General features: G+C 53.6%; 1 protein-coding gene and 1 long non-coding RNA gene across 3 annotated transcripts in view; both read left to right on the plus strand.

Annotated features, from left to right (window-relative positions):
• The first annotated feature begins 5,127 nt into the window (after nt 1-5,127).
• LOC139242734 (zinc finger protein 239-like) overlaps nt 5,128-19,225 on the plus strand; it is a 37,841-nt gene continuing 23,743 nt past the window's right edge. The window contains exons 1-2 of one of the 2 annotated variants that reach the window (XM_070870494.1): nt 5,128-5,236; nt 5,391-5,554. The gene's annotated coding sequence lies outside the window, so the exon portion shown is untranslated. The remainder of the gene's footprint in view (nt 5,237-5,390; nt 5,555-19,225) is intronic. The other variant, XR_011589361.1, reaches the window with a different exon arrangement.
• LOC139242735 (uncharacterized) overlaps nt 6,867-19,225 on the plus strand; it is a 55,837-nt gene continuing 43,478 nt past the window's right edge. The window contains exon 1 of the long non-coding RNA XR_011589362.1: nt 6,867-6,925. This is a non-coding gene — a long non-coding RNA (uncharacterized lncRNA). The remainder of the gene's footprint in view (nt 6,926-19,225) is intronic.

Here is a 19,225-nt window from a genome sequence, read left to right on the forward strand (position 1 = left end):
GGGGGAGAGAGGGGCGAGAGAGAGTGTCCCGGGGGTGAGAGGGGGCCGAGGGAGAGTGTCCCGGGGGGGAGAGGGGGCCGAGGGAGAGTGTCCCGGGGGGGAGAGGGGGCCGAGAGAGAGTGTCCCGGGGGGGAGAGGCGGCCGAGGGAGAGTGTCCTGGGGGGGAGAGGCGGCCGAGGGAGAGTGTCCCGGGGGGAGAGAGGGGGGCGAGGGAGAGTGTCCCGGGGGGGGAAGGGGGCCGAGGGAGAGTGTCCCGGGGGGAGAGGGGGGCCGAGGAAGCGTGTCCCGGGGGGAGAGGGGACTGAGGGAGAGTGTCCCGGGGGGAGAGGGGACTGAGGGAGAGTGTCCCGGGGGGGAGAGGGGGCCGAGGGAGAGTGTCCCGGGGGGGGAGAGGGGGCCGAGGGAGAGTGTCCCGGGGGGGAGAGGGGGCCGGGGGAGAGTGTCGAGAGGGGGCCGAGGGAGGGTGTCCCGGGGGGGGAAAGGGGGCTGGGGGGAGAGGGGGCCGAGGGAGAGTGTCCCGGGGGGGGAGAGGGGGCCGAGGGAGAGTGTCCCGGTGGGGGAGAGGGGGCCGGGGGGAGAGTTGGCCGAGGGAGAGTTTCCCGGGGGGGGAGAGGGGGCCGAGGGAGAGTGTCCCGGGGGGGGGGAGGGGGCCGAGGGAGAGTGTCCCGGGGGGGAGAGGGGGCCGAGGGAGAGTGTCCCGGGGGGTGAGAGGGGGCCGAGGGAGAGTGTCCCGGGGGGGGAAGAGGGGGCCGAGGGAGAGTGTCCCGGGGGGGGAGAGGGGGCCGAGGGAGAGTGTCCCGGGGGGACAGAGGGGGCCGAGGGAGAGTGTCCCGGGGGGACAGAGGGGGCCGAGGGAGAGTGTCCCGGGGGGGGGAGAGGGGGCCGAGGGAGAGTGTCCCGGGGGGGGAGAGGGGGCCGAGGGGGAGTGTCCCGGGGGGAGAGGGGACCGAGGGAGAGTGTCCCGGGGGGAGAGGGGGCCGAGGGAGATTGTCCCGGGGGGGAGAGAGGGGGCCGAGAGAGAGTGTCCCGGGGGTGAGAGGGGGCCGAGGGAGAGTGTCCCGGGGGGGAGAGGGGGCCGAGGGAGAGTGTCCCGGGGGGGAGAGGGGGCCGAGAGAGAGTGTCCCGGCGAGGGGGAGAGGCGGCCGAGGGAGAGTGTCCTGGGGGGAGAGGCGGCCGAGGGAGAGTGTCCCGGGGGGAGAGAGGGGGGCGAGGGAGAGTGTCCCGGGGGGGGAAGGGGGCCGAGGGAGAGTGTCCCGGGGGGGAGAGGGGGGCCGAGGAAGCGTGTCCCGGGGGAGAGGGGACTGAGGGAGAGTGTCCCGGGGGGAGAGGGGACTGAGGGAGAGTGTCCCGGGGGGGAGAGGGGGCCGAGGGAGAGTGTCCCGGGGGGGGAGAGGGGGCCGAGGGAGAGTGTCCCGGGGGGGAGAGGGGGCCGGGGGAGAGTGTCGAGAGGGGGCCGAGGGAGGGTGTCCCGGGGGGGAAAGGGGGCTGGGGGGAGAGGGGGCCGAGGGAGAGTGTCCCGGGGGGGAGAGGGGGCCGAGGGAGAGTGTCCCGGTGGGGGAGAGGGGGCCGGGGGGAGAGTTGGCCGAGGGAGAGTTTCCCGGGGGGGGAGAGGGGGCCGAGGGAGAGTGTCCCGGGGGGGGGAGGGGGCCGAGGGAGAGTGTCCCGGGGGGGGAGAGGGGGCCGAGGGAGAGTGTCCCGGGGGGTGAGAGGGGGCCGAGGGAGAGTGTCCCGGGGGGGAAGAGGGGGCCGAGGGAGAGTGTCCCGGGGGGGGGAGAGGGGGCCGAGGGAGAGTGTCCCGGGGGGGGAAGAGGGGGCCGAGGGAGAGTGTCCCGGGGGGGGGAGAGGGGGCCGAGGGAGAGTGTCCCGGGGGGGGAGAGGGGGCCGAGGGAGAGTGTCCCGGGGGGGGGGAGAGGGGGCCGAGGGAGAGTGTCCCGGGGGGGGAGAGGGGGCCGGGGGGAGAGGGGGCCAAGGGAGAGTGTCCAGGGGGGGGAGAGGGGGCCGAGGGAGAGTGTCCCGGGGGGGGAGAGGGGGCCGAGGGAGAGTGTCCCGGGGGGGGGAGAGGGGGCCGGGGGGAGAGGGGGCCGAGGGAGAGTGTCCCGGGGGGAGAGTGTCCCGGGGGGAGAGTGTCCCGGGGGGAGAGTCCCGGGGGGAGAGTGTCCCGGGGGGAGAGTGTCCCGGGGGGAGAGTGGGCCGAGGGAGAGTGTCCCGGGGGGGGGAGAGGGGGCCGAGGGAGAGTGTCCCGGGGGGAGAGGGGGCCGAGGGAGAGTGTCCCGGGGGGGGGGGGGAGGGGGCCGAGGGAGAGTGTCCCGGGGGGGGAAGAGGGGGCCGAGGGAGAGTGTCCCGGGGGGGGGGGAGGGGGCCGAGGGAGAGTGTCCCGGGGGGAGAGGGGGCCGAGGGAGAGTGTCCCGGGGGGACAGAGGGGGCCGAGGGAGACTGTCCCGGGGGGGGGAGAGGGGGCCGAGGGGGAGTGTCCCGGGGGGGGAGAGGGGGCCGAGGGAGAGTGTCCCGGGGGGAGAGAGGGGGCCGAGGGAGAGTGTCCCGGGGGGGGGAAGGGGGCCGAGGGAGAGTGTCCCGGGGGGGGGAGAGTGGGCCGAGGGAGAGTATCCGGGGGGGAGAGGGGGCCGGGGGAGAGTGTCCCGGGGGGGAGAGGGGGCCGAGGGAGAGTGTCCCGGGGGGAGAGGGAACTGAGGGAGTGTCCTGGGGGGGAGAGGGGGGCCGAGGGAGAGAGTCCCGGGGGGGAGAGGGGGCCGGGGGGAGAGGGGGCCGGGGGAGAGTGTCCCGGGGGGGAGAGGGGACCGAGGGAGAGTGTCCCGGGGGGGAGAGGGGGCCGAGGGAGAGTGTCCCGGGGGGGGAGAGGGGGCCGAGGGAGAGTGTCCCGGGGGGGAGAGGGGGCCGGGGGAGAGTGTCGAGAGGGGGCCGAGGGAGGGTGTCCCGGGGGGGGAAAGGGGGCTGGGGGGAGAGGGGGCCGAGGGAGAGTGTCCCGGGGGGGGAGAGGGGGCCGAGGGAGAGTGTCCCGGTGGGGGAGAGGGGCCGGGGGGAGAGTTGGCCGAGGGAGAGTTTCCCGGGGGGGGAGAGGGGGCCGAGGGAGAGTGTCCCGGGGGGGGGGAGGGGGCCGAGGGAGAGTGTCCCGGGGGGGGAGAGGGGGCCGAGGGAGAGTGTCCCGGGGGGTGAGAGGGGGCCGAGGGAGAGTGTCCCGGGGGGGGAAGAGGGGGCCGAGGGAGAGTGTCCCGGGGGGGGAGAGGGGGCCGAGGGAGAGTGTCCCGGGGGGGGAAGAGGGGGCCGAGGGAGAGTGTCCCGGGGGGGGGAGAGGGGGCCGAGGGAGAGTGTCCCGGGGGGGGAGAGGGGCCGAGGGAGAGTGTCCCGGGGGGGGGAGAGGGGGCCGAGGGAGAGTGTCCCGGGGGGGAGAGGGGGCCGGGGGGAGAGGGGGCCAAGGGAGAGTGTCCAGGGGGGGGAGAGGGGGCCGAGGGAGAGTGTCCCGGGGGGGGAGAGGGGGCCGAGGGAGAGTGTCCCGGGGGGGGGAGAGGGGGCCGGGGGGAGAGGGGGCCGAGGGAGAGTGTCCCGGGGGGAGAGTGTCCCGGGGGGAGAGTGTCCCGGGGGGAGAGTGTCCCGGGGGGAGAGTGTCCCGGGGGGAGAGTGTCCCGGGGGGAGAGTGTCCCGGGGGGAGAGTGGGCCGAGGGAGAGTGTCCCGGGGGGGGGAGAGGGGGCCGAGGGAGAGTGTCCCGGGGGGAGAGGGGGCCGAGGGAGAGTGTCCCGGGGGGGGGGGGAGGGGGCCGAGGGAGAGTGTCCCGGGGGGGGAAGAGGGGGCCGAGGGAGAGTGTCCCGGGGGGGGGGGGAGGGGGCCGAGGGAGAGTGTCCCGGGGGGAGAGGGGGCCGAGGGAGAGTGTCCCGGGGGGACAGAGGGGGCCGAGGGAGACTGTCCCGGGGGGGGGAGAGGGGGCCGAGGGGGAGTGTCCCGGGGGGGAGAGGGGGCCGAGGGAGAGTGTCCCGGGGGGAGAGAGGGGGCCGAGGGAGAGTGTCCCGGGGGGGGAAGGGGGCCGAGGGAGAGTGTCCCGGGGGGGGAGAGTGGGCCGAGGGAGAGTATCCGGGGGGGAGAGGGGGCCGGGGGAGAGTGTCCCGGGGGGGAGAGGGGGCCGAGGGAGAGTGTCCCGGGGGGAGAGGGAACTGAGGGAGTGTCCTGGGGGGGAGAGGGGGGCCGAGGGAGAGAGTCCCGGGGGGGAGAGGGGGCCGGGGGGAGAGGGGGCCGGGGGAGAGTGTCCCGGGGGGGAGAGGGGACCGAGGGAGAGTGTCCCGGGGGGAGAGGGGGCCGAGGGAGAGTGTCCCGGGGGGAGAGGGGACTTAGGGAGAGTGTCCCGGCTGGAGAGGGTACTGAGGGAGAGTGTCCCGGCGGGGAGAGGGGGGACAGGGGGCCGGGGGAGAGTGTCCTGGGGGGAGAGGGGACTGAGGGAGAGTGTCTCGGGGGGGGGGGGGGGAGAGGGGGCCGAGGGAGAGTGTCCCGTGGGGGGGGGGGGGGGTGGAGAAGGGGCCGAGGGAGAGTGTCCCGCGGGGGAGAGGGGGCCGGTGGGGAGAGGGCACCGAGGGAGAGTGTCCCGCGGGGGAGATGGGGCCGAGGGAGAGTGTCCCGGGGGGGAGAGGTCGAGTGTCTCGGGGGGGAGGTGAGACATGGAATGGGGGTGAGGGTGAGAGAGACATGGACACGCGCACACAGACTGACACAGGCACATCCCCAGAATGACTGGGGAAGGAGGAGAGACAGACGAGGAGGGTGGGGGTTTTGACAGACGAGGGGGAGAGAATGGGGTGTCCTGGGAAACCGTCCCCCTCCCCTCCTCCTGTAACCGTCCCCTCCTCCTCTCCCCCTCCCCTCGGCTCCTCGTCCCCATCCCCGGGGCCCAGTGAGATCAGACAGTGTGCAACCCGGGGGCCCAGTGAGATCAGACAGTGTGTAACCCGGGGGCCCAGTGAGATCAGACAGTGTGTAACCCAGGGGCCCAGTGAGATCAGACAGCGTGTAACCCGGGGGCCCAGTGAGATCAGACAGCGTGTAACCCGGGTGCCCAGTGAGATCAGACAGTGTGTAACCCGGGGGCCCAGTGAGATCAGACAGTGTGTAACCCGGGGGCCCAGTGAGATCAGACAGTGTGTAACCCGGGGGCCCAGTGAGATCAGACAGTGTGTAACCCGGGGGCCCAGTGAGATCAGACAGCGTGTAACCCGGGGAGATTTCTGGTGATTTTCTGTAAGTCCAGACGGGCGGGTCAGAGATCTGAGGAAAAGGATAAAATCAAACAGAAATACTGGACACATACTTTTCTGAAACGTTGGCAAAACACTCTACACTACATTCCACTTCACAACATTAATAATCTAATTTTCTGCCCTGTGATAATTAGATCCCGGTGAATGGCGGAGTGATTGAGAAAGTTCCACAGCTGGAAGGAAACAGGGATTGTGGACTGAGGAACAACAGCAGGTGAACCAGCACAGGATTGTGAGAGCACCAACCAGTGAGCCCCTTCCGATTGAAAGCGCTTCAATAGATCGACTGGGGCGAAAGGTAAGAGAAATGCCATTTACTCAGATACACACCGGTCCTGTAGACAGTACACACAGGTTACAAGGTAAGACAGGAAATGAGACCGGGAGAGACTAACCACCGAATACAATTATCCAGCATGAGGCCGTGCAATGGGATGTGAAGTGAGATCAGTTTCTGTCTCTAAACACAGTCACAGTGAATCTTGTGTGTGTTTTAGAGTAAAGGGCTTTGATCTAAGAGGTGCCTCCAGTTTGAGGCCGAGCCCAGCAGATGGACCGGTCGCTGTACATTAGGTGCGGCTGAACTCTCACCGACACCATCAGATCTCAATGTTCAAATATTTCCCATCTGGTGAGAAAGCCATTGGAAAGATTGAACCGGAAGCACATCGTCAATTCACTGATCATGGTGCACAGACCAATCTGAAATACCAGCACGGCCTATCACCCACAGAATCAATTATTCATTCATGGACATTTAGAATTATAAGAAAATATATTGATAACTGCTTTATATTGATTAACTACTAATATTGAAGCATTGATCATTAGAGATATGTAGTATTCTAATATACTGAAACACAGATATGGAGAGTTGCAATTTATTGATTGGCGTCGTACTTGACCCCGAGATGAGCTTCCGAACCCATATTCTCTCAATCACCAAGTCCGCTTACTTCCACCTCCATAACATCGCCGGTCTCTGCCCTTCCTCAGCTCATCTGCTCAAACCCTCATCCATGCCTCTGATCGGTCTCACACCTCACACTCTCCGTAAACATAAGCTTAAACTTAGGGGGCATAGTTTTAAGGTGGTTGGTGGAAGGTTTAGAGGGGATTTGATGGGGGGGCTTCTTTACGCAGAGGGTTTTGGGGATCTGGAACTCACTGCCTGGAAGAGTGGTGGATACAGAAACCCTCACCACTTTGAAGAGATGGTTGGATGGGCACAAAGTGCCGTAACCTGCAGGGTACGGACCTGGAGCTGGTAATTGGGGTTAGACAAGATCACCTCTTGTTGGCCGGCGCAGATATAATGGTAAGTGCTGCAGGGAATCGAATACAGCCAGGGTGATCTGGACTAGTTTCGATCACCTGGATGGGTAGGAGAGAAATTTTCCCACATTTTCTTTCCCTAAATTGGCCTGGGTTTTTACCTGTTTTTTGCCTCTCCCAGGACATCACATGGTTCTGGTTGGGGTGGAGTGTAGAATGTTTCGGTGCAAGGGGTGATGCAGTTGTGTGAGGCGGGCTGGGTGCTATTTACCTTTGTGCCATTGTTCATTGTTCATAGGTTTATATGTAACCTTCAGGGCTGCTGACCGAGGGCTGTGCGGCTCTTTGTCGGCCGGCGTGGACATGATGGTCTGAAATGGCCTCCTTCTGCGCTGTAAGTTTCTATGTATCCTTACTCAAGAACACAGGAAGTAGCAGCAGGAGTTGGCCATTCAGTAAGATCTCTATTCAATAGAGAATTTTAAAGATTCACAACTCTGAGTGAAGAAATAGCTCCTCCACATAGTCTTAAATGACCGATCTCTTATCCTAATACTAGGAACCCCAACTCTAGACTATCCAGCCCTTGTCAATTCCTCTCAGAATTTTATATGTTTCAATGATATCACCTTCCGTTCTTCTAAACTCCAGAGAATATAGGCCTATTCTACTCAATCTGTCCTCAGCCCTCTCATCCCAACTTGTACCAATTTCCGTTCACCCATCACCCCTGTGCTCGCTGAACTACATTGGCTCCTGGTCCATCAGTGCCTCGCTTTCAAAATTCTCATCCTTGTTTTGAAATCCATCCAGGACCTTGCCCCTCCCTATTGCTGTAACCTCCTCCAGCGCGACAACCCTCAGATCTTTGCATTCCTCCAATTCTGGCCTCTTGAGCAGTCCCAATTTTCAGCAATATTGGTGGCCGTACCTTCAGCTGCCAAGGGCATAAGCTCTGGAATTCCTCCCTAAACCTCTCCACCTTTAAAATGCTCCTTAATACCTACCCTTTTGAACAAGCTTTCAGTCACCTGTGCTAATATTTCCTTCTATGACTGGGTGTCAAAGTTTGTTTGCTAACAGTCCTGTGAAGTGACTTGGGACATTTTACTACGTTTAAGGCGTGATATAGATGGCATTTGTTGCTGATAACTGAAGATATTTTGAATCGTAATATAACGAAACTACAGGCATGGGGAATTGCAATAGATTGATAACTGCAGAGGAAGAGGATTGTTATGTATTGCTAATAGTGTGAATTCTTTTAATGTGAAGTGGCCCTTGCACATTCGCTACCACACGGGATTGGCAGAGCAAGGTCTTGGTCCAATGGCAAGGGGATCCAAGATGACTGGAGACCAGGCTCTGCTGCATGTTTCCTCTGGCACTGATTCTCACTGGGATACAGTTTCCTCTGGCACTGACTCTCACTGGAATACAGTTTCCTCTGGCACTGACTCACTGGGATACAGTTTCCTGTAGCACTCACTCTCACTGGGATACAGTTTCCTCTGGCACTGACTGTTACTGGGGAACAGATTCCTCTGGCACTGACTCTCAATGGGGCACAGTTTCCTCTGGCAGAGTCTCACTGCGGTACAGTTTCCTCTGGCACTGATACTCACTGCGGTACAGTTTCCTCTGGCACTGACTCACTGGGGTACAGTTTCCTCTGACACAGATTTACTGTGTACCTAATTTGTGCTGTCCCTGCCCAGGGAGTGCATGATGGGACAGTTTAGAAGGAGCTTTAACCTGAAACTGATCAGGAGCTGCGGGTGGAAAGTTTTCAGTGCAGTGGCAGATCGTACTGCTGCTGAATTTTAATTGATAAGCTGCCAGCAGTGCGGTCGGGACGGACACGAAGTGTGCCCTGCGGCACGGTAGAGGGAACTTTACTCTGTATCTAACCCATACACCACCTAGTCTGTGGGAATTTAGTGTGAATTTGAAAGCAATTGTTCGGGTAGATAGAGAGAAATGTATTCTGCTGCTTGGGGTGTCTAGGACGAGGGGATATAACCTTAAAATCAGAGATGTTAGGAAATATTTCTTCACTCAATGGATGGTTGAAGTGTGGAACTTCCCACAATAAGCAATCGATGCTTGCCCATTGAATAATTCTGGGCCGGTTGTGATGTCTGCCAAATGACCGTTGCTTGTTCCCTTGGATTGGATCTTTATTTATTCCCTTTGTTTGTTTTCAGTTCCACTGCTGGACCCACCACTCAAAGCACTTTGTCTGATTTGCCCCTGGGAATGAGCAGACTCCTCCCTCCTCTCCCACACTGCACCGTCTCTCCTCCTCTTTCCCCCTTGGTTGTGTTCCACACTCTGGGCCTTCCCCGGGGATTCTCAGTATGAACAGGGGGATGTGTATTGAGACAGGATGTCCCAGCTCTCCACCTTTAAAGGGACATGGAGAGGGCCCACTGGGCTGAATGGCCCTGCTTTATGATAACACTGCAGTGCCTACCAACCAACCTCCCTGAGCCCTGCTCATTATGGGCTGGCAGTGTCTGATGGGACAGTGAAGAGGGAGAAAGACTTGGATTTATTTGGCGCCATTCACGACCAAAGGACCCCTCAAAGCGCTTTACAGCCAATGAAGTACTTTTGGATTGTAGTCACTGTTGTAGTAAAGGAGAGTTACCCTGTATCTAACCCGTGCTGTACCTTCACTGGGATTGTTTGCTGCGACAGTGTAGAGGAAGCTTTACTCTGTATCTAATCCATGCTGTACCTGCCCTGGGAGTGTTTGATGGGACAGTGTAGAGGAAGCTTTACTCTGTATCTAACCCAAGCTGTACCTGCCCTGGGAGTGTTTGTTGGGTCAGTGTAGAGGGAGCTTTACTCTGTATTTAACCAGTACCGTACCTGCCCTGGGAGTGTTTGATGGGACAGTGTAGAGGGAGCTTTACTCTGTATCTAACCTATGTTGTACATGTCCCGGGACTGTTTGATGGGATAGTATAGAGAGAGTTTTACTCTGTATCTAACCCTGTGCTGTACCTGCCCTGGGAGTTTTTGACAGGATAATGTAAAAGGAGCTTTACGTTGTATCTAACCCATGGTGTACCTGATCTGGCAGAGTTTGACGGGACAGTTTAGAGGAAGCTTTTCTCTCTATCTAACCCATACTGTAACTGCCTTGGGAGTATTTGATGGGACAGTGTGGTGGGAGCTTTTCTCTGAATCTAACCCATACTGTACCTGCCCTGGGAGTGTTTGATGGGATAATGTAGACGGAGATTTACTGTGTGCCAAACCTGTGCTAACCCAGCAAGTTGTGAAGAGGACGCCAATAATCTACAAAGGGATATAGAGAGGCTAAGTGAGTGGGCAAAACTTTGGCAGATGGAGTATAGTGTGAGAAAATGTGAACTTATCCACTTTGGTAGGAGAAATAAAAAAGCAAATTATTATTTAAATGGGGGAGAATACAAAATGTCGTGTACAGATGGATCTGGGGGTCCTTGTACATGAAACACACAAATTTAGCATGCAGTTACTGCAATTAATTAGGAAGGCAAATGGAATGCTGGCCTTTATTGCAAGGGGAATGGAGTATAAATATAGGGAAGTCCTGCTGCAACTGTACAGGGTAAGACCACACCTGGAGTACTGCATACAGTTTTGGTCTCCTTATTTAAGGAAGGATATACTTGCACTGGAGGCAGTTCAGAGAAAGTTCCCGAGGTTGATAACTGAGATGAAGGGGTTTTTATAATGAGAATGGTTGAGCAGATTGGGCCTGTACTCATTGGAGTTTAGAAGACTTTGAGGTGAGCGTATTGAAACGTATAAGATTCTGAGGGGGCTTTACAGGGTAGATAAAGAGAGGATGATTCCCCTCGTGGGCGAATCTAGAACTAGGGGGCATAGTTTCAGAATAAGGGGTCGCTCATTTAAAACTGAAATGAGAAGAAATTTCTTATCTGAGGGGCGTGAATCTTTGGAATTCTCTACCTCAGAGAGCTGTGGGGGCTGGGTCATTGAATGTATTTAAGGTGGGGATGGACAGATTTTTGAACGACAAGTGGGTCAAGGATTATGGGGAGTGGGCAGTGAAGTGAAGTTGAGACCTGGATCCGATCAGCCATGATCTCATTGAATGGCGAAGCAGGCTCGAAGAGCCAAATGGTCTACTCCTGCTCCTATTTCTTATGTTCCATACCTGCCCTTGGAGTGTTTGATGGGACAGTGCAGAGGGAGTATTACTCTGTATCTAACCCATGCTGTACCATGCCCTGGGAGTCTCTGATGGGACAGTGTAGGCGGAGGTTTACTCTGTATCTAATCCGTGCTGCACCTGCCCTGGGAACGTTTCATTAGACAGTGTACATAAGAGCATAAGGAACAGGAGTAGGCCATACGGCCCCTCGATCCTGCTCCGCCATTCAATAAGATCATGGACCCGGCTCCACTTCCCCACCCGCTCCCCATAACCCCTTATCCCCTTATCGTTTAAGAAACTGTCTATTTCTGTCTTAAATTTATTCAATGTCCCAGCTTCTACAGCTTTCTGAGGCAGAGAATTCCACAGATTTAGAACCCTGTGAGAGAAGAAATTTCTCCTCATCTCTGTTTCAAATGGGCGGCCCCTTATTCTAAGATTATGCCCTCTAATTCTCGTCTCCCCCATCAGTGGAAACATCCTCTCTGCATCCACCTTGTCGAGCCCCCTCATAATCTTATACATTTCGATAAGATCGCCTCTCATTCTTCTGAATTCCAGTGAGTAGAGGCCCAACCTACTCAACCTTTCCTCATGTCAACCCTCTCATCCCCAGAATCAACCGAGTGAACCTTCTCTGAACTGCCTCCAAAGCAACTATATCCTTTCGTAAATATGGAAACCAAAACTGCACACAGTATTCCAGGTGTGGCCTCACCAAAACCTTGTATAGCTGCAGCAAGACTTCCCTGCTTTTATACTTCAACCCCTTTGCAATAAAGGCCAAGATACCATTTGCCTTCCTGATCACTTGCTGTATCTGCATACTATCCTTTTGTGTTTCATGCACAAGTACCCCCAGGTCCCGCTGTATTGTGGCGCTTTGCAATCTTTCTCCATTTAAATAGTAACTTGCTCTTTGATTTTTTTCTGCCAAAGTGCATGACCTCACACTTTCCAACATTATACTCCAACTGCCAAATTTTTGCCCACTCACTTAGCCTCTCTATGTCCTTCTGCAGATTTTTTTTGTGTCCTGCTCACACATTGCTTTTCCACCCATCTTAGTATTGTCAGCAAACTTGGCTACGTTACACTCAGTCCCTTCTTCCAAGTCGTTAATATAGATTGTAAATAGTTGGGGACCCAGCACTGATCCCTGCGGCACCCCACTAGTTACTGGTTGCCAACCAGAGAATGAACCATTTATTCCGACTCTCTGTTCTCTATTAGTTAGCCAATCCGCTATCCATGCTAATATATTACCCCCAACTCCGTGAACTTTTATCTTGTGCAGCAACCTTTTATGTAGCACGTTGTCAAATGCCTGCTGGAAGTCCAAATACACCATATCCACTGGTTCCACTTTATCCACCCTGTTCGCTACATCCTCAAAGAACTCCAGCAAATTTGTCAAACATGACTTCCCCTTCATAAATCCATGCTGACTCTGCCTGATCGAATTTTGCTTATCCAAATGACCTGCTACTGCTTCTTTAATAATGGACAAGGGCCATATTTTCCCGACCACGTTGGGCTAACTGGTCTATAGTTTCCTGTTTTTTGTCTGCCTCCTTTTTTAAATAGGGGCATTACATTTGCAGTTTTCCAATCTGCTGGGACCTCTCCAGAATCCCGGGAATCTTGGTAAATTACAACCAATGCATCTACAATCCCTGCCGCTACTTCTCTTAAGACCCTAGGATGCAAGCCATCAGGTCCAGGGGATTTATCTGCCTTTAGTCCCATTATCTTACTGAGTACCACCTTAGTGATTGTGATTGTGTTAAGTTCTCTTCCCCCCCCCCATAGCCCCTTGACTATCCACTGTTGGAATATTGTTGGTGTCCTCTAACGTAAAGGCTGATACAAAATATTTGTTCAGAGTTTCTGCCATCTCCATGTTCCCCATTATTAATTCCCCGGTCTCGTCCTCTAAGCGACCAACATTTACTTTAGCCACTCTTTTCCTTTTTATATACCTATAGAAACTCTTGCTATCTGTTTTTATATTTTGTGCTAATTTACTCTCATAGTCTATCTTCCCTTTCTTCTTCTTTTTTTTTAGTCGTTCTTTGCTGACTTTTAAAAGCTTCCGAGTCTTCTGTCCTCCCACTAGTTTTGGTCACTTTGTATGCCCTTGTTTTTAGTTGGATACCGTCCTTTATTTCTTTAGTTAGCCACGGATGGCTATCTTTTCTCTTGCACCCTTTCCTCCTCGCTGGAATGTATTTTTCTTGAGAGTTGTGAAATATCTCCTTAAATGAACCACAGTTCATCAACCGTCCGACTCATTAATCTATTTTCTCAGTCCGCTTTACCCAACTCTGCCCTCATACCTTCATAGTCTCCTTTATTTAAGCTTAGTACGCTGGTTAGAGATCCAACTTTCTCACCCTCCATCTGAATTTGAAATTCAATCATGTTATGATCACTCATTCCGAGGGATCCTTTACTAGGAGATTGTTTATTAATGCTGTCTCATTACACAGGACCAGATCTAAGATAGCCTGCACCCTGGTTGGTTCTGTTACATACTGCTCAAGGAACCCGTCCCTTATGCACTCCATGAACTCCTCCTCAAGGCTGCCCTGACCAATTTGATTTGTCCAATCAATATGGAGGTTAATATCACCTCTGATTATTGCTGTTCTCTTTTTACAAGCCCCCACTATTTCCTGGTTTATGCTACGACCAACAGAGTTGTTACTATTCGGGGGCCTATAGACTATGCCCACCAGTGACTTTTTCCCCTTATTATTCCTTATCTCCACCCAAACTGTCTCAACACCCTTATCATTTGAGCCAATATCGTTTCTTACTATTGCAGTGATTCCATCCTTTATCCATAGAGTTACCCCACCTCCTTTTCCTTTCTGTCTGTCCTTCCGGATTGTCAAGTACCCCTGAATTATTTAATTCCCAGTCCTGGTCACCTTGCAACCACATCTCTGTAATGGCTATCAGATCATACCCATTTGTCTCAATTTGTGCCGTCAACTTATCTATTTTGTTACAAATGCTACGTACATTTAGACACAGTACCTTTAAGTTTGTTTTTTTTACCTTTTTTTCCTGCTTGTATCCTCTCTCCTTCAAATTCACTTTCTTTATTTTTGCTTTCTAATTCCAGCTTTACTCCTCCCTATTGAATCTTTTTCAGGTTCCCATCCCCCTGCCAAGCTAGTTTAAACCCTCCCCAACAGCACTAGCAAACCCACCCGCAAGGATATTGGTCCCTGCTATGTTGAGGTGCAACCCGTCCGGCTTGTACAGGTCCCGCCTCCCCCAGAAGCAGTCCCAATGCCTCAGGAAGCTAAAGCCCTCCCGCCTGCACCATCTCTCCAGCCATCTGCTCGATCCTCCTATTTCTGTACTCACTAGCTCGTGGCACCGGGAGTAATCCAGAGATTACTACCTTTTGAGGTCTTGCTTTTTAATTTCTCTCCTTGCTCCCTAAACTCTGCCTGCAGGACCTCATCCCTCTTCCTATCCATGTCATTGGTACCGATGTGAACCATAACCTCTGGCTGTTCAACTCTCCCCCCAGAGTGTAGAGAGAGCTTTACTCTCCACATAACCCGTGCTGTACCTGTCTTGTGAGTGATTGATGGGATACTTCAGAGGGAGCTTTGCTGTGTATCTAACCCATGCTCTACCTGCCCTGTGAGCTTTGATGGGTTGGTGTAGGGGAAGCTTTCCTCTATATCTAACCCATACTCTTCCTGCCCTAGTTGTGTCTGATAGGACAGTGTAGAGGGAGGTTTACTCTGTATCTAACATAAGCTGTACCTGTCCTGGGAGTGTTTGATGGGACAGTGTAGAGGGAGGTTGACTCTGTATCTAATCCATGCTGCAGCTGCCTTGGGAGTGTTTGATGGGACAGTGTAGATGGAGCTTTACTCTGTTTCTGACCCGTGCTGTACCTGCTCTGGGAGCTTTTGATGGGACAGTGTAGAGGGAGATTTCTTCTGTATCTAATTTTGCTATACCTGCCCTGCGAGTGTTTGATGTGGCAGTGTAGAGGGAGCTTTACTCTGTATCTAACCCGTGCTGTACCTGCTGTAGCAGTGTTTGAGGGGACAGTTAGAGGGAGCTTTAATCAGTACCTAACCCATGCTGTACCTGCCCTGAGAGTATTTGATGGGACAGTGTAGAGGGAGCTTTATTTTGTATCTAACCCGTGTTGTACCTGCTCTGCGAGTGTTTGATGGATAATGTAGACGGAGATTTACTCTGTATCCAACCTGTGCTAACTTAGCAAGTTGTGAGGAGGACGCAAAGGGATATAGAGAGGCTAAGTGAGTGGGCAAAACTTTGGCAGGTGGAGTATAATGTGGGAAAATGTGTGGTTATCCACTTTGGTCGGAGAAATAAAACAGCAAATTATTATTTAAATGGGGAGAGATTATAAAATGCGATAGTACAGAGGGATGTGGGGGTCCTTGTACATTAAACACACAGTTAGTGTGCAGTTACAGCAATTAATTAGGAACACAAATGGAATGTTGTCCTTTATTGCAAGGGAGATGGAGTATAAAAGTAAGAAAGTCCTTCTGCAACTGTACAGGGCATTGGTGAGACTACACCTGGAGTACTGCGTACAATTTGGTCTCCTTATTTAAGGAGGGGTATACTTGCATTGGAAGCAGTTCAGAGAAGGTTCCCGAGGTTGATGACTGAGATGAAGGGGTTGTCATAAGAAGAAAGGTGAAGCAGGTGGGGCCTATACTCTTTGGAGTTTAGAAGACTTAGAGGTGATCTTATTGAAACGTATAAGATACTGAGGAGTGTTTGGGGCAGTGTAGAGGTAGGTTTACTCTGTATCTAACCCGTGCTGTACCTGCCCTGGGAGTGTTTGATGGGACAGTGTCGAGGGAGCTTTACTCTGTAGCTAACCCCCTGTATCTGCCGTGGGAGTGTTTGATGGGACAGTGTACAGGGTGCTTTACTCTGTATCTAATCCGTGCTGTACCTGACTAAAGAGTGCTTTAGGCAGACACTAGGTGCTCAGAATATCCCATTCCCCAGCAGTGACATCCATCACCTCGATGAGAACATCATTTAACTCAAAGATAAGAGAAACCCATCAGTTCCTCCACCGGACACAGATCCGGAGAGACAGTAAGTGTCCTGAACATTGTTGTACAGTGTGCTTGATAGTTCCTCCCTGGGTTTGAGCCTTTTGGTGATGATTTGAATTTGATGCCCTCGAGTAAGGAAGTGGCCCTAGAAATAGTGGATGTATTGGTGGTCATTTTCCAACATTCTACAGACTCTGAATCAGTTCCTATGGATTGGAGGGTAGTTAATGTATCCCCACTTTTTGGAAAAGGAGGGAGAGAGAAAACAGTGAATTATAGATTGATTAAACTGACATTGGGAGTGGGGAACATGCTAGAATCAATTATTAAGATGAAATAACAGTACATTTGGAAAGCAGTGACAGGATCGGTCCAAGTCAGCATGGATTTATGAAAGGGAAATCATGCTTGACAAATCTTCTAGAATTTTTTGAGGACAAGGGAGAACCATTGGATGTGGTGTATTTGGACTTTCAAAAGACTTTTGACAAGGTCCCACACAAGAGATTAGTGTGCAAAATTAAAGCACATGGTATTGGGAGTAATGTATTGACGTGGATAAAGAACTGGTTGGTGGAGAGGAAGCAAAGAGTAGGAATAAACGGGTCCTTTTTGGAATGGCAGGTAGTGACTAGTGGGGTACCGCAAGGTTCAGTGCTGGGACCACTGCTATTTACAAGATACATTAATGATTTAGGCGAAGGAATTGAATGTAATATCTCCAAGTTTGCAGATGACACTAAGATGGGTGGTAGTGTGAGCTGTGAAGAGGATGCTAAGAGGCTGCAGTGTGACTTGGACAGGTTAGGTGAGTGGGCAAATGCATGGCAGATGCAGTATAATGTAGATAAATGTGAGATTATCCACTTTGGTGGCAAAAACAGGAAGGCAGAATATTATCTGAATGGTGACAGATTAGGAAAAGGGGAGGTGCAACGAGACCTGGGTGTCATGGTACATCAGTCATTGAAAGTTGGCATACAGGCGGTGAAGAAGGCAAATGGCATGTTGGCCTTCATAGCTAGGGGATTTGAATATAGGAACAGGGAGGTCTTACTGCAGTTGTACAGGGCCTTGGTGAGGCCACACCTTGAATATTGTGTGCAGTTTTGGTCTCCTAATCTGAGGAAGGGCCTTCTTGCTATTGAGGGAGTGCAGTGAAGGTTCACCAGACTGATTCCCAGAATGGCAGGACTGACACATGAAGAAAGACTGGATTGACTAGACTTATATTCACTGGAATTTAGAAGAATGAGATGGGATCTCATAGAAACATATAAAATTCTGACGGGATTGGACAGGTTAGATGCAGGAAGAATGTTCCCGATGTTGGGGAAGTCCAGAATCAAGGGTCACAGTCTAAGGATAAGGGTTAAGCCATTTAGGACCGAGATGAAGAGAAACTTCTTCACTCAGAGAATTATGAACCTGTGGAATTCTCGACCAAAGAAGGTTGTTGAGGCCAGTTTGTTCGATATATTCAAAAGGGAGTTGGATATGGCCCTTACGGCTATAGGGATCAAGGGGTATGGAGAGAAAGCAGGAATGGGGTACTAAAGTTGCATGTTCAGCCATGATCATATTAAATGGTGGTGCAGGCTCGAAGGGCCGAATGGCCTACTCCTGCACCTATTTTCTATGTTACTGACTGGTGGAAATAGTTTTTCCTCATTTACCTGATCAAACTTTAAGCACCTCCCTCAGATCTCCAATTATCCTTTGTTCTAATGAAAAGAGCCCCAGTTTCTCCAATCTCCCCTGATAACTAAAGCCTCTCTTCCCTGGTATCATCTCAGTCAATCTCTCTGCACTCTCTCCATGGCCTCGACATCCTTCCTGGTGTAAGATCCCCAAAACCTGACACAATATTCGAACTGCAGCCTAACCAATGATTTGTGCAAGTTTACATGACCTCTGCCCTTTTGTACGGCATGCCCCTATTTATAAAACCTAGGATCCCATGTGCTTCTTTAACCACTTTATCAATTTGTCCTTCAGATTTAATCTTTTTAAAGACTTGTGGATCTGAAGACCTTGTCGGTTTTAGAGATATTAACATAACATGACTAAAACACATTGACATAAACTGGCTGATATAATGTGCATCATGGGAAAGAGAAGTTTAGTCTGAGTTAGAAACTCAAACAATCGATTCACTGCAGACAGGTCGCCATGGCAACACTGATAAGACATTCCATTCACTGAATCCACTGTTGGATTCTGTAATCAGATCAGGGGAAAGAACAGGGTTTGTCTGTTAATACCCACAATGTAAGCTTAAACCAGAGTGAGTAACACAATAGATTAGATTATAATGTGTGATGTTTGTACCTATAATTGTGAAACTATAAGAAATAACAACCAACAGCAGGCAGGGGAGTTTAGGGATAATGAGAAAATTACTGAAGAAAAGTAACTGCTGGGAACCAGGGAAAAGTGTCCTTGTAAATCACAGATTAGAGAAATTCCAGCTGTCTTTTCCTCGCTTCCTGTGCGAACCCAGCAGAGAAAACAAAGAAGAGTCCGAGGTGGATCAGTGCAGGGTATAAAAGTGAGGGGAGACTGATGTAAGGGGGCAGTTGGGACTGGAGACACCGGAGATCAAGCTCAAGGCGCCCGAGGTTCCATCCAGCGGGCTGACCTGGTGTCAGTTACTGTGGACACGCGGGATTCAATTACCCGTGCCAGCTGGATATTCATTGATGCATTCACATCGGGGAGTACAATGGCTATGACCCCCCCTGCCCCCGCATTCTGAAGCCCTGGCCCCCCCCCCCAATGCTTCTCCCAACCAAACCTTGGTCTACCTACTATTAAGCGCGCTACCCAGCGCCGAGCCTGTGACCAACATCCCGCCATGGGCAACTAAGCCCATACAGCAGTGCCTGGTCTCCAGTCGTCATGGACCCCCTTGCCACTGGACCAAGACCTTGCTCAGCTTGGCCCGTGTGATAGCCGGTGTGCAATGACCACCCCACGTTAAAAGAAATCACGCACAGGCGTCTTCCATCCTCTTAACATGAAGTTCAGGACACGGAACTTCAGGAACCTCATGGACAACCCCAACAGCAACAGACCGGAACGCCGCAGCGCCGGGAACTTAGACGCTTTGATATTGACATCACCGCCCTAAGCGAGACCCAGTGGGCAGGGGAAGGCCAGCTCAAGGAACAATGTGGAGGTTACGCCTTCTGGAAAGGCAAACCAGAGGCAGAACGCCACCTCCACGGAGTCGGCTTCGTTATCAAAACCGAGCTGATCAACTGCCTCAAAAACTCCCCCTGCGGGGCTAACGAACGCCTCAGGAAGCTTTGACTCACCCTATCCCAGAACCAGTGCGCCACAGTCAACAGTGCATATGCCCCAACACTTGATGTAATGGATGAGACCAAAGGGGGTTTTTCTTCCAACCTCAAAACATCCCTGACCTGCG

Source organism: Pristiophorus japonicus, unplaced genomic scaffold (assembly GCF_044704955.1).
Source record: "Pristiophorus japonicus isolate sPriJap1 unplaced genomic scaffold, sPriJap1.hap1 HAP1_SCAFFOLD_1461, whole genome shotgun sequence".
NCBI classification, from domain to species: Eukaryota; Metazoa; Chordata; class Chondrichthyes; family Pristiophoridae; genus Pristiophorus; species Pristiophorus japonicus.